Source organism: Octodon degus, unplaced genomic scaffold (assembly GCF_000260255.1).
Source record: "Octodon degus isolate 3935 unplaced genomic scaffold, OctDeg1.0 scaffold00017, whole genome shotgun sequence".
NCBI lineage: Eukaryota > Metazoa > Chordata > Mammalia > Rodentia > Octodontidae > Octodon > Octodon degus.
Window position 1 is genome coordinate 2,595,772 of NW_004524593.1, and position 11,898 is coordinate 2,607,669.

Below are 11,898 nucleotides of genomic sequence, written 5' to 3' on the forward strand. Positions count from 1 at the left end.
ACCCCATCCAGGGCAGCTGCTTGAGCTGATGAACACCCAGACCAAGCCTCGGCTCTGTCTTCCAGACTTCAATTCTTCCCTGGAAGAACAGAGGTACACCTCGAGGCTGCCTCATGAAAACCCTTCCCAACTCCCGTTGCAACTTCTGAGGGTCTTGCTGGTCCTCTCTCAGGAAGAGACAAAACATCTCAGTTGCCAACATTGTGACTATTGGCCTGGCTTGTGCCATGGCTGCCTGTATGCCAGAGCCTGGACTTGAAGGGATGTCCAAAGACAACAGAGAGAGACTTGGACTTCAGTCCTTTCCCGTTTGGGGTGACAATGTGTGGTTGGGACACAGTCACAGGCAAGAGCTTGCATCATTTCCATCCAAGGAATATTGATGAGAACCTACTGCATACATACCAGACATCCTGCTAGGGACGTGCAAACAACACGTTTCTTTAAGTAACCCCCAAGTAAGTGGGAGAAAATGCTGCTGATACTGTATTAAAACAGTTGTGCATAGATATGTCTGTCCTTCCCACCCTGACTTTGACTACCTCTCAGAGAAATTCTGTATAGATGTGTTTACTTTGCACATACTTTAGAAATGCAGCATGGCCAAGTCTTGCACACACAAATTATATATCACTCCTAAGGGAGTTAATTAGGGAAGAACTGGGAGTTGAGAAATGAGAGACAGAGGTAAAGCTGCTGACTTCAGAGACAGGGGTGCTTGCACGGAAATCTTGAGAGAGCAAAGCAGTGCTGGAGTTGGACAAGAGCCCCTCAAAACTCAACAAGGTGGCCTCGTTTGAAAACAGAGTCTTTTCAGATATAGCCTGAAACATCGAGATGAGATTATACTGGATCAGGGTGGGCCAGAGATCCAAAAGAGTGTCCCAGTGTGAGCTGCACTGAGTTACACACAGAGAAGGGGTCAGAGAAAGGGGAGTGGAGGCTGGGCGGTGCTGCCCAGGGCTGGCTACAGCGAGTGGAAAGGCCCAGGGAGGATGCCCCTGGCCGCAGAAGGGGCTGTGCCTTCTGACACCTTGACGTGGGACGTCCAGCCTCCAGGATGTGAGAGAACGGATTGCTGCTGTTTTAAGCAAGCAAGTTGGTAGCAATTTTTTTTTTTAATGGCAACTGTAGGAAACTTCTTTTACACCAAAGAAAAGCCGAAGAGATCCTTAGACTGAGAATTAGCTCAGTCTAAGGAAGTCTCAAACATGGGAAAAAGGAGTGGTCACCAAGAGCTTCTGCTCACAGGTGCCAAGGCTGTGACTGAGGTTACAAACCCCAGGGGCTGGCTAGAGGGGATAAGCACTGCCTGCAGAGCTGAGCCCTGCTGGCTAAGTAAGATTGTCCTCAAAGCACTTATGTCCCAAGCAATCACTTAATCAACATCTCTGACTGTCGGGGCCCTCAGCCCCTGGCCTGGGCCTGTCCTACAGGGCAACCTGCATACTATGTCCACCGGTCCTGCAGGCAGAGTTGGAAATGGGAAGTGATGGTTCTAAGGGCTCCCATCAAGAAGACACTGCATATGAGGATAGAAAATGACACTTGGGGAACAAAATCTTTTTGTTTGCAACCAATCAAACAAATCTGCAAGTGTCTTCCTGAAGCTGCTGGAAGGAAATTGAACACGTTTTGTTGAAGTCAGAGTTGGTAAGTGGAAATTGAGTATCACATCTGCTACTACAAATTTAAAATGTGCAGAGTGTCAATTGCATTGTCTTTATTTAGAAATCAATTTTATGATTAATGTAAGGAGGAAACAGCATTTCACACATATTCCCTCCTCAGAACTTCAGTGCAAGATGTCAAATTCTGCAAAAGCAAATTTTCTTGTCTCCTTACCAAAATCCAAGCAGTAGTTCTTTTCTGGTGAAAAATAAATTTTTTTTTCAGGCCGTAAGCTGAGGCAACTAACAAAAACCTTTACATGCAATTGTGTTCACATGGGTCATACTCTAGAGCACTGCCTCCCAATCTTGTCACCTGCTCTCTACTCTCAGGTTGGCCGAAACAAGTACATTTCAAGTGCTCAGTCTAGCTGTTGATGAACTGACTGCCCAGGAACACTTGCAGGGAGAAGGCCTGGAGAGGAAGAGTGGCTGAAGGACACACTGGACAGATGAACACTCCACTGTGACCACAGGTGTTTAGAGACACAGATGGGGACAGTGTCCCAGAGAGCCACTGTGGTCATGAATGTCGCACTAACGAGTTTAGTTGATGGGGAACTACCAAAAGTAAATTGTTGTGATATTTTAGAATACTCACCCCAGGACCAGTGAGACAGCTCAGTGGACTAAGTGCCTGCTTAGGCAAGCTCAGGGACCAGGGTTCGATCCCTGGTACTGTATGCCATGCAGGCCCCGACCTCAGATGCACTGAACCAGCCACTGAGTCTGGGCATGGCGGCTCATGCCTATAATCCCAGCGCTGGGGAGGCTGAAAAACTAGAGGATCACTACAAGTCTGGGCTGCATAGTGAGACCCTGTACCAAATACATAAAATTATTAAAAAAGAATACTCATCCTGGCAATAGTAAAGGTTGGGTGGTGTTATAAGGGATGTAATGGGCAAACTTTTTTTTTTTTTTTTAATGAGAGGCCAACAGAGCTCTGGACCATCCAGTTAGTCAAAGTATGGGCAAACAATGAAGAGGGTCTGATCAAGAGAATAGGAGTAGGCTAAAGAACACTGAAGAGGCCATTTGCGGTAGAACCAACAAGTTCAGGACAACTGGATGCTTTTTTTTTTCTTAAATCTCATCCCGAGTTCTCCCCACTATTCCATACAAAAGCAGACTCAGATATAAAGGTTTATGTGCAAGTAGTTTTTTGGAAGGTGGCCCAGAACAAGCATGAGGCGCTGGGAAGAAGGGACGAGCGAAAGGACGCAGCTCAGGCTGCATCTGCGGCAGGCCGGCAGCGCCCACCGGTCCTCTGGGACCGGGATCCCCGAGAACGCGCTCTGCGCGCTCTTCCACCCCTGCTTCTGCGCGGTCCCTCAAGGCTCATGCCCTGACCGACAGGCTGTGCACAGGTTACTGCTGAGCAGGACTCCCGTTCCTCGAGGTCCAAATCAACACCGGAGAAGCCGCACGGCAAGGAGTGAACAGTGAAGCTAAGGTGCCTCCTCCAGCAGCTGAATTAGCGCGGGGCAGCCGCTCAGAACTGGCCAGCAGCAGCTCAGGAAAAAGGCGCTCAGTGAAGTCAGGGCTGGGAACGCAGCGCTCTGTGGCCGTCCGGAAGCCTTCACCGTTCTTCCCTCACCCGCCTTCTCCTCTTACTCCCTGAGCTCTAGCCCGGCCTCGCTCTCCTTAGACACCAGCACACTTCCTCCTCCTGGCCTTATCCCTGCAACTCCTTCTGTAGCTTGGAGCGCTTCTTCTCCAGTGCCTCTCGGCTCACTCCTTCACGTCCATCTTATCAGAAGTCCCCCTCCGAGCGCATTACATAGCAGCGCTCCAGCCACAACGCTGTCCTCCTCCCCTGCTTAGCTCTCCACACGTCCTACATGCGTGTATTTGAGTTGACTCATCCCCATCCTCCACTACTGTAAGCTCCACCAGGATGGGGCTTTGTTTTGAACACTGCTAAGGCCCACTCCTGGGACACGAGTGCCCTGGTGCTCAACAGGGACTCTCCACAACGGCTTGTTTTGTGTTGAAGGAAGGGCAACTCACATCTCCGGCTGGCACAGGCAGCGTTGAAGGTGCTCTGACTTCTGGATGAAAATAACGCCTGGAGACATGGGTGAAGTGTGGAGTGGGAACATGGTGTGGAGTTGGCTGTATTCAGGCAAGCCTGTCCAGCTGGTTTCATGGGTGTGTCACCTTTGGGCCACACAGGACTCAGCATTCAGAGGGCCTCGTGCTTGGCTTAATGTTCTTTCTGCTGTTACTATCTCCTCTTCCCTCCCCTCCCCTTCCCTCTTCTTCCCTTCCCTTCTCTTCTCCCTGTCCTCTCCTCTCCCTTCCCCCTCTCTTCTCTCTTCTTCTTTTCTTCTTCTTCTTCTTCTTCTTCTTCTTCTTCTTCTTCTTCTTCTTCTTCTTCTTCTTCTTCTTCTTCTTCCTTCTCCTCCTCCTCTCTCTGTCTGTCTGTCTGTCTCTCTCTCTCTCTTGATAAGTTCTCACTGAGTTGCCCAGCCTGGCCCCCAATGTGCAATACTCCTGCCTCTGCCTCCTGAATAGCTGGGATCACTGGTGTGTGCCACCATGTCAAGGTCACTATTGTGAAATCATTAATAATTTTATCCTTGGCCTTGTGCCTTGGAAGCAAAATCTGATGGGCCACGGAGTGCGTTCGTAAGCAGAGGGGTGCAGGCAATGAGCCTTGCTGCTCCCTCTCCGGATGCCCCATTGGCGAGGGAGATCAGCCAGGTCTGAGGGGGTGATCATGTCTCTGAGTGAGCCCAGAGGCCACGAGATGCTGATTCCCACAAGCAAGGAAGGCTGGCATTCCGGGGGCCGGAGCAGGCCCTTTTCCTTCCACTCCTCCCATCCTAATGGATAAAGCCAAAGGTGGATGTTGGTGGAACGTGCACATACCAGAAGTTGCTGAAAAGCCACTGAGTTCGCTTCACGGGTCAGTTCACCATTCTGGTAGGTGTGAGATGCAGAGGCTCGTGCCCGCTGCAGACAGTGTCCACTGGTTCTGCATTCCAGCTAAGTGCTCTCCTATTTGCGTTGTTAACTGGCATTACACGAGCTAGAGATGAGTGGCGAAATGCATGCTAACGATTGTAAATTAAATTTAACCGCTTCATTTTTACCAGGAACAACGTTCAATAGCAAATTAAAAGCTCACGACAAATGGAGAGTTGGGGAAAGAAGGTAAAACTTTGCTATTTTACTTCCTCTAACAGCATTTTCCCCGTGCTTTTTGGACAAGAGGCCTGTGCTTTCATTTTGCTCTGAACGCTACAAATCACAACCTTGTTTCCCCAGGAATCCTACAAAAAGTGTAACCCCAAGTTCAGAGATTCCACCTGCTGGTAGGAAAAGTGCCTATTTTATTTGGGTATTGCTGTGGGGTGTGGGGTGTTGTGCATATGTGCGCGCGCGTGCACGTGTGTGTGTTTTCAGTTTGCTTCAGGCAGAATTTGTGGGACCATGCCAGGACGTTGGAAGTTGAAGCGCAGATGTAGCATTACCGCCACCTGGTGTCCAACCTCACGCACAGCACACAGCTCCCGGAGAAGGAGGTTCACGGACAAAAGCTCCAGCCAGACTGCTTGCTTCTTGAAGTTCTAAGCCCAGAAACACTGGATTCCTATTTAGCCGGTGGTGTTTACATTAAGGCACATACAATGAGAGCAGAGATTTCATCCACTATTCATATGCACTATTTCAAAGGGTCAGGGATATAGCTCAGTGGCAAGTGCAAGGTCCTGAGTTCAATCCCTGGTACAAAAACAAAAACAAAAACAAAAACAAAAACAAAAACAAAAACAAAACAAAAAAAGAAAAAAGAAATTGTTCATATGCACTATTTCTGATCCGAGGTGGAGAGTGTGCGTGTGGGTCCCTTTGCCTCTCCAGCTGCCCTCTGAGTGCTGGGGAATCTGGCTCCCTTGAGTCAAAGCACACCCAGCTGTCATCAGGAAAGCCTGGAGGTCGTGGCTTCTCGTGGGAATGCATCACTGTGGAGCCCTCGGGGGCAGATGTGTTGAAGGCAAGGGTGCTGGTGCCCAGGCAGGGGCCAGGCTCTTCCTGTGCTATGCCAGATGTCGCAGCCAGATGAGTTCTATTACTTACCAGTGACAAAATAAGAAACGAGTAATTAATTGACTGTCCCAAACAGAGAGAAGTTATTGTAATGAGCGACCCGGTATTAGCCGAGATTATGCGCTAAAGGGAGAACAGTTCATTTCATGGAAGACATTGAGCAAAAGAAAAAGAGAAATGAAGACAAGGAGTGCGAATGTCATGACTGAAGACCAGTGAAGCAAATATCCTCAAATTTCAAACCTCCCGCTTCTTTGGTCAAGGTTCTGAATGCCCCCTCCCTCGGGGCAAGTGGAAGATGTTCATGGGGACCAGGAATGGCCCTTCCTTCACCACGGAGAAACACTTTTTAAATATCTTGGGTAAAATAATAAGAGTCATCAAAAGACAAGAGCTGATTAATATTTTTAAGTTAAATTCAATATATGTGAGCCCAAATCAACACATGTATGCTAGAGGCATCACAATACTTCATTTCAAAAAGAGCTGTAGGAGCAGAAACAGTGATACTTATGTACAAAATAAGCATGCAGACCATCAGAACTGAGAAAAAGACACAGAAACCAATTCTTTGGGCTGGAGAGATGGCTCAGTAAAATGAGTTCTCTCAGTAGAATGACCCTGCCTGGCAAGTGCAGGGTCCTGAGTTCAATCTCTGATACCACAAAAAAAAAAAAAAAAAAAAAAAAAAAAAAAAAAAAAAAAAAAAACCAACCCTTCTACTACAGCGGTCTGATACTGTTACATAGAAGCCCAAAATATGTACTGGGGGGGGGGGGAAATGCAGCCTCTTCTAACAAATGGCCCTGGGAAAATTTTATAACTGTTGTGGAAGACAGACTAGATCCCTGTCTCTCACCTTATACAAAAAGCAATTCAAAATGAATCAAAGACCTAAGTAGAGGACCTGAAACTGCAACTGCTAAAGAGAACACAGGGAAAATACCTGAAGCCATGGGCACAGGCAGCGACTTCCTGGACAGCACTGCAGTAGCAAAGGAAAGGGGACCTGGCAAATTAAAACTTCTGCTCAAAAAGGGAAATAACCAGCAGAGTGAAAAGAGAGTCTACAAAATGCGAGAAACTATTTGCCAGCTAGTCTTCTACCAGAGTATTAATATCTATTATTATTATTATTTTATACTATCTACTATCTATTATTATCACTACTATTATGCTATATATTATATAGTAGTACAGATTATTAGTATCAATACCAAAAAATAAAAAAATACCAGTGAGGCACTGTAAAAAAGGGCAGGGATATAGTCAGTGGCACAGTACCTACCTAGCATGTATAAGAACAGGAATTTGATTCCTGGTGCCAAAAAAATAACTCAAGAAACTTAACCCCAAATAATCAAACAGCCCAATCAGTAAGTAGGCACATGAACTGAACACAAAGTGTACATGATCAAAAGGTATATGAAACAATGTTCAGCTTCTTCAGTTATTAGAGAAATGCAAATCAAAACTATATTGAGATTCAATCTTTCTCTAGTCAGAGTGGCTACTATCAAGAATACTCAGTAAATAAACATAGAAATAAATAGAAAAATACATAAATAAAAAATAAATGCTGGTGAGGATGGAGGGAGAAAGAAACCCTTCTACGCTGTCCATGTGAATGTAAATTAGTGCAGCCACTATGGGAATCAGGATAGCACCTCATAAAATTAAATTTTTTTCCTTGTAAAATTAAACCTAGAGCTTCCATGTCGCCCAGCTCTTCCACTCCTTGCTATATACCTAAAGGAACCAAAGCCAGCATACTCCAGGCTGCCTGCATACCTGTGTTTCTTGTAGCCCAGTATGCACTGGCCAAATGTGGAATGAGCCTAGGTACCCACCAAGAGATGAATGGATAAGAAAATGTGGCCTATACACACAAGGGCGAGCTATTCAGCCTCAGGAAGCAGCAAATGCTGTTACTGCAGGTAGACCTGGAGACAGTGGTGCTGAGTAAAGTAAACCAGGCTCAGAAAGAGAAATAGTGCATGTTCTCCCAAATATACAGAGTCTTCAAAAAATGACAAGAAGGTAGAAGAGAGGCTATTATTAGATAAGGGGAGCAAAGCAAGAGAGCAAGGGATGGGGACATAAAGGCAGATAATGAAGGGACAGACATGAGCAAAATATATACATCCAAAGATGTGGATATACAGTGTGGGGGTGACAGTGTGACGAGTGATCAGAGTCTGCTATGTGCTAAACCAGAGGCAGAATATTTCACCTTAATCTTATGGAAAAAATCGAATCCCCAAGATGTTATGTGTATATGTAATAAACAGCATCACATAGGTACATATATGCAGTGCTCATTGTCCGAATAAACATGAAAATAAATGGAGGAAGAAGTGAAACCGTATGAGGCTGAAAAAAGTGATGCATGAAATGGACAAAAAGCTTTTTCTTGGGAAAAAGAGAAACACTCACAATTTTGTCCTTGCGTCATACTTTTCTAGCCTATTGTTTCTGAGAGACACGAAGTGAACACCCTGGTATGAACATCATCCTCCATGTGCTTGTGTTTGTGGTTAGAGGCAACAGCCAGTTACATCCATCATCTACCATCAGGTCCTGCTCAGAGACACTGGGTGAGTAAAGATTTCTTTTGCTATAACCTGTCACAGTGTCATGTTATGTCTACAATGTGTGTGGTTATTGCAATCTGAACAGAAGCTTTGGGTTTCTACAAAAAGTCAAGTATTCATTTCCTAACCTGTCATTCGTAGCAAAGTCACACAGTAACTACTTACCATTATGCTTGATTATAATGTGAAAGACTGAATTCTGAGTGTGCTAAGATGGTATTAATCGAGTCAGTGTCATGGCGCCAAGTGTAATGCTGCTGGGTTTTTTGTTTTTAATTTGTTAAAAAGCCAACCTATGTGCCAAATTGCTTCCAGGTAATTTTTTATTTCCTAAAGTGCACTGAGGTTATCTGAAAGATTGGGTGTTTTTGGTGACTGCTGCATTGAACAAGGGCTCTGGGGGCCATTTTTCCTCTCCTCAATATGGAGTAGAAATGATGGAGATTTGTTGTGTGAAATAATGTTTGTGGGCAGCAGACTTAAATATTTGATCTTGGTTGAGAAGCCTAATAGATTATAAGAGGAAAAAAACTTGAAGAAAAAAAAGAAGCTTAATTTAATGATTTAAATATATATTATTGTGCCACTGAGCTCTAGGCCCACCATGCATGTTCCTTAACAGCATTAATGTACATTTTGAAAAGGGGTGGGAGTTAATGGGATGGGAGTTAATTGGGAAGAAGAGGAAGTTTAAAGGGGTAGATAAAAGCCTTAATTTAGAAAGAAAGTTTGAGTAAAGGAAATTATTTTGATTAAGTATACTGTACTTGATTGGGTGTTTTGAACCCCATTCAATTGTTAAGCTGCAGGTGAGTCGCTCAGGGGAGGGAGTTGGTAAGCCACCTATATGCGCATTGTGCATCACTTGCCTGCTGTACTTTATGGAGCTTATTTTATGATTTAAAATACTCTACTGTCTAGGGCCAGACAAACAGCTCAACAGATTAAAGCACTTACTTAGGCAGACGCAGCAGCTGGGGTTCGATCCCCGGGCCTGCCATGCCAGCCTTGCCCCTGGGACGCGCTGAGATGGCTATTGAGACTGGGTGTGGTGGCAAGCACCTGTAATCCCAGCCCTTGGGAGACTGAACACAGCGGATCATTAGGAGTCCAATCTACGCAGTGAGACCCTGTAGACCCTCTAGACCCTTACTAAAATACAAAATAAAATAAAATACTCTACTCTTCATAAGATGAATGTTACCATCTCCTTATTTGTATGTTTACTTTGGTATTTGAAAAATTATGAACAGAACAGACTGGATTTTATGCAACCTTTTTTCCTGAATTAACAGCCATAAAAAAATGAAAAAAACAAAAAGTCTACTATGTTCACATATACATTTGCCCAGATGAAACCCAAGAGCCTGGACAATCAATAAAAATAATGGGGAAAATCATAGGAAAATTTTGCATCTAAAAAAATAGTAATTCACACACACACACACACACACACACACACACACACTTTTTTTGGTACCAGGAATCAAATTCAGGGCCCTGTGCTTGTCAAGCAAGAGGGCGCTAGGCCACTGAGCTACATGCCTGGCCCTATCTCCTTTCTAATCTTTCTTCTATCTAATCTGTACTTATACTTTATCTATAGTCACACATATTTTAAAATTTGAATCCCATCAGATTTTTTTTTTTTTTTTTTTTTTTTTTTTTTTTTTTTTTTTGTATTTAGTATAGGGTCTCACTACATAGATTGGACTCATAGTGATCCACCTGTGTTCAGCCTCCCAAGGGCTGGGATTACAAGCATGTGTCACCATGCCCAGTCTCAATAGCCATCTCAGTGCACCCCAGGGGTGAGGCTGGCATGGCACAGCAGGGGTTCTAACCCCAGCACTTTAATCCGCTGAGCTATTTGGCCTGCCCCCCATCAGATTTTTTAAAGTTTGTATTTTATTAGTATGTATCTGCCGCACATAATGTTTACGTTCATTGTGGCATCTGATTTTTTACGTTTAGAATTGTAATTTTATTTAATTCATTCTCCCTGTACTGCTGTACTTTACTTGCTCCTATGTATAATACCATGGTAAATGTCTTCATATAAAAACTTTAATGTTTCATGATATTTCCTTGGAAAAGTTTCTTCAAAGTGGCATAAATGGGTCAACAGGTATCAGCTTTGAAGAAAACCTGTCAAACAGCTCTATAACAAGATAAGCTCATTTATATTCCTATCAGTAGGATATGAAATTACCTGTTTCCTTACACTTATCGCAATGCTGAATTTATCAAGCCTTTGCTAATTTGTTAGCTTCGATCTATCTCACTGTTTGAATCTTCATTTCCTCAGAAACTAGTGAGGCTGAATACCTTTAACGTTATTAGATATTCTGACACTTTTCTACTGAGATTTAAATGTTTAAAAATACAGTCATATTTAAGTCTTTAAAATTTATTTTGATTCATAGTAAGAAGTAAAACTATAATTTAGAAAAATTTCCAAAATCGTACCTAGTTACTCCAGTACCACTTAGTCAATTTTTTAATGCTTTAATATATGATAAAATCCTAATTATATTGGGGTTGCTTTCTGATCTATCAGTCTAGCTCATTTAGCTATCTGTCAACCTGTTGCCAGGGGCTGGGGGAGAGAGGAATGAGAAATTGCTTAATGGTATGGAGTTTCAGCTTTGGAAGATGAAATTTTGGGGTGGATGATGGATGCACACCTATGTGAAATGTGGTTAATATCACTGAGCACTTAAAACCATCAGGATGATAAATTGTATATTATGGGCTGTGCTTTGAATGTGTCCCCCAAAGTTGATGCTCTGGCAACCGAATCCCCAGTGCAACCATGTTACGAGACGCTGAAGAAGCGATTAGCTGTTTTGTGGGTTCGCATTACCATCACGGGAGCAGTTTCCTTGTGTTGAGAGTAAGCTTGTTATAAAACACATAGAAAATGGGGAGACAGACTTTATGGAGCTGTGAAGGGGATCTTGGCCTGGGGAGGGTGGGGAGGTGCAGGTGAAGGGGAGGACTGGAGCCGCATGCAGTGTGTTCTGCACATGCATCAGCACTCCTAGGTGAATATGCTGTATTCATCATGTATCACAAACATATACTGACAAAAATCCATTTGCTGTTTTTTTTTTAAACAAAAGAGATAAAGAAAGACTTAAAGATATTTTTAAAACGTGAGCTTGGCTTTCTTGCTCACTCTTATATTATCCTGCCTTTCTGAGATGATGCAGTAAGAAGGTGCTCACCAGGTGCAGGTCCCTCTAGGGCGTATTTCCCAGCGGCCAGGAGGTCCTTGATAAATTATGCAGTCTCAGGTATTCCATGCTAACTGCACAAAATGGGCTAAGATTGGGCGGTGGGGGGAGGATAACTCAGTGGCACAGGCACCTGCCTGGCAAGCACAAGGTCCTGGGTTCCATCCCTGGTACCAAAAATAAGGTGGGGGAGGGCTAGAACACTGCATATGATCATACCACAATTTTTTAAAAGTCACTAATTCCATTTAAAGACGCCTTCAGGAATTTCTGGACAGATGAAGGTATGGGGGTTCCTGAGGACACAAAGGGCCTGAAAGCTCCATGTGTCTTCCCCCA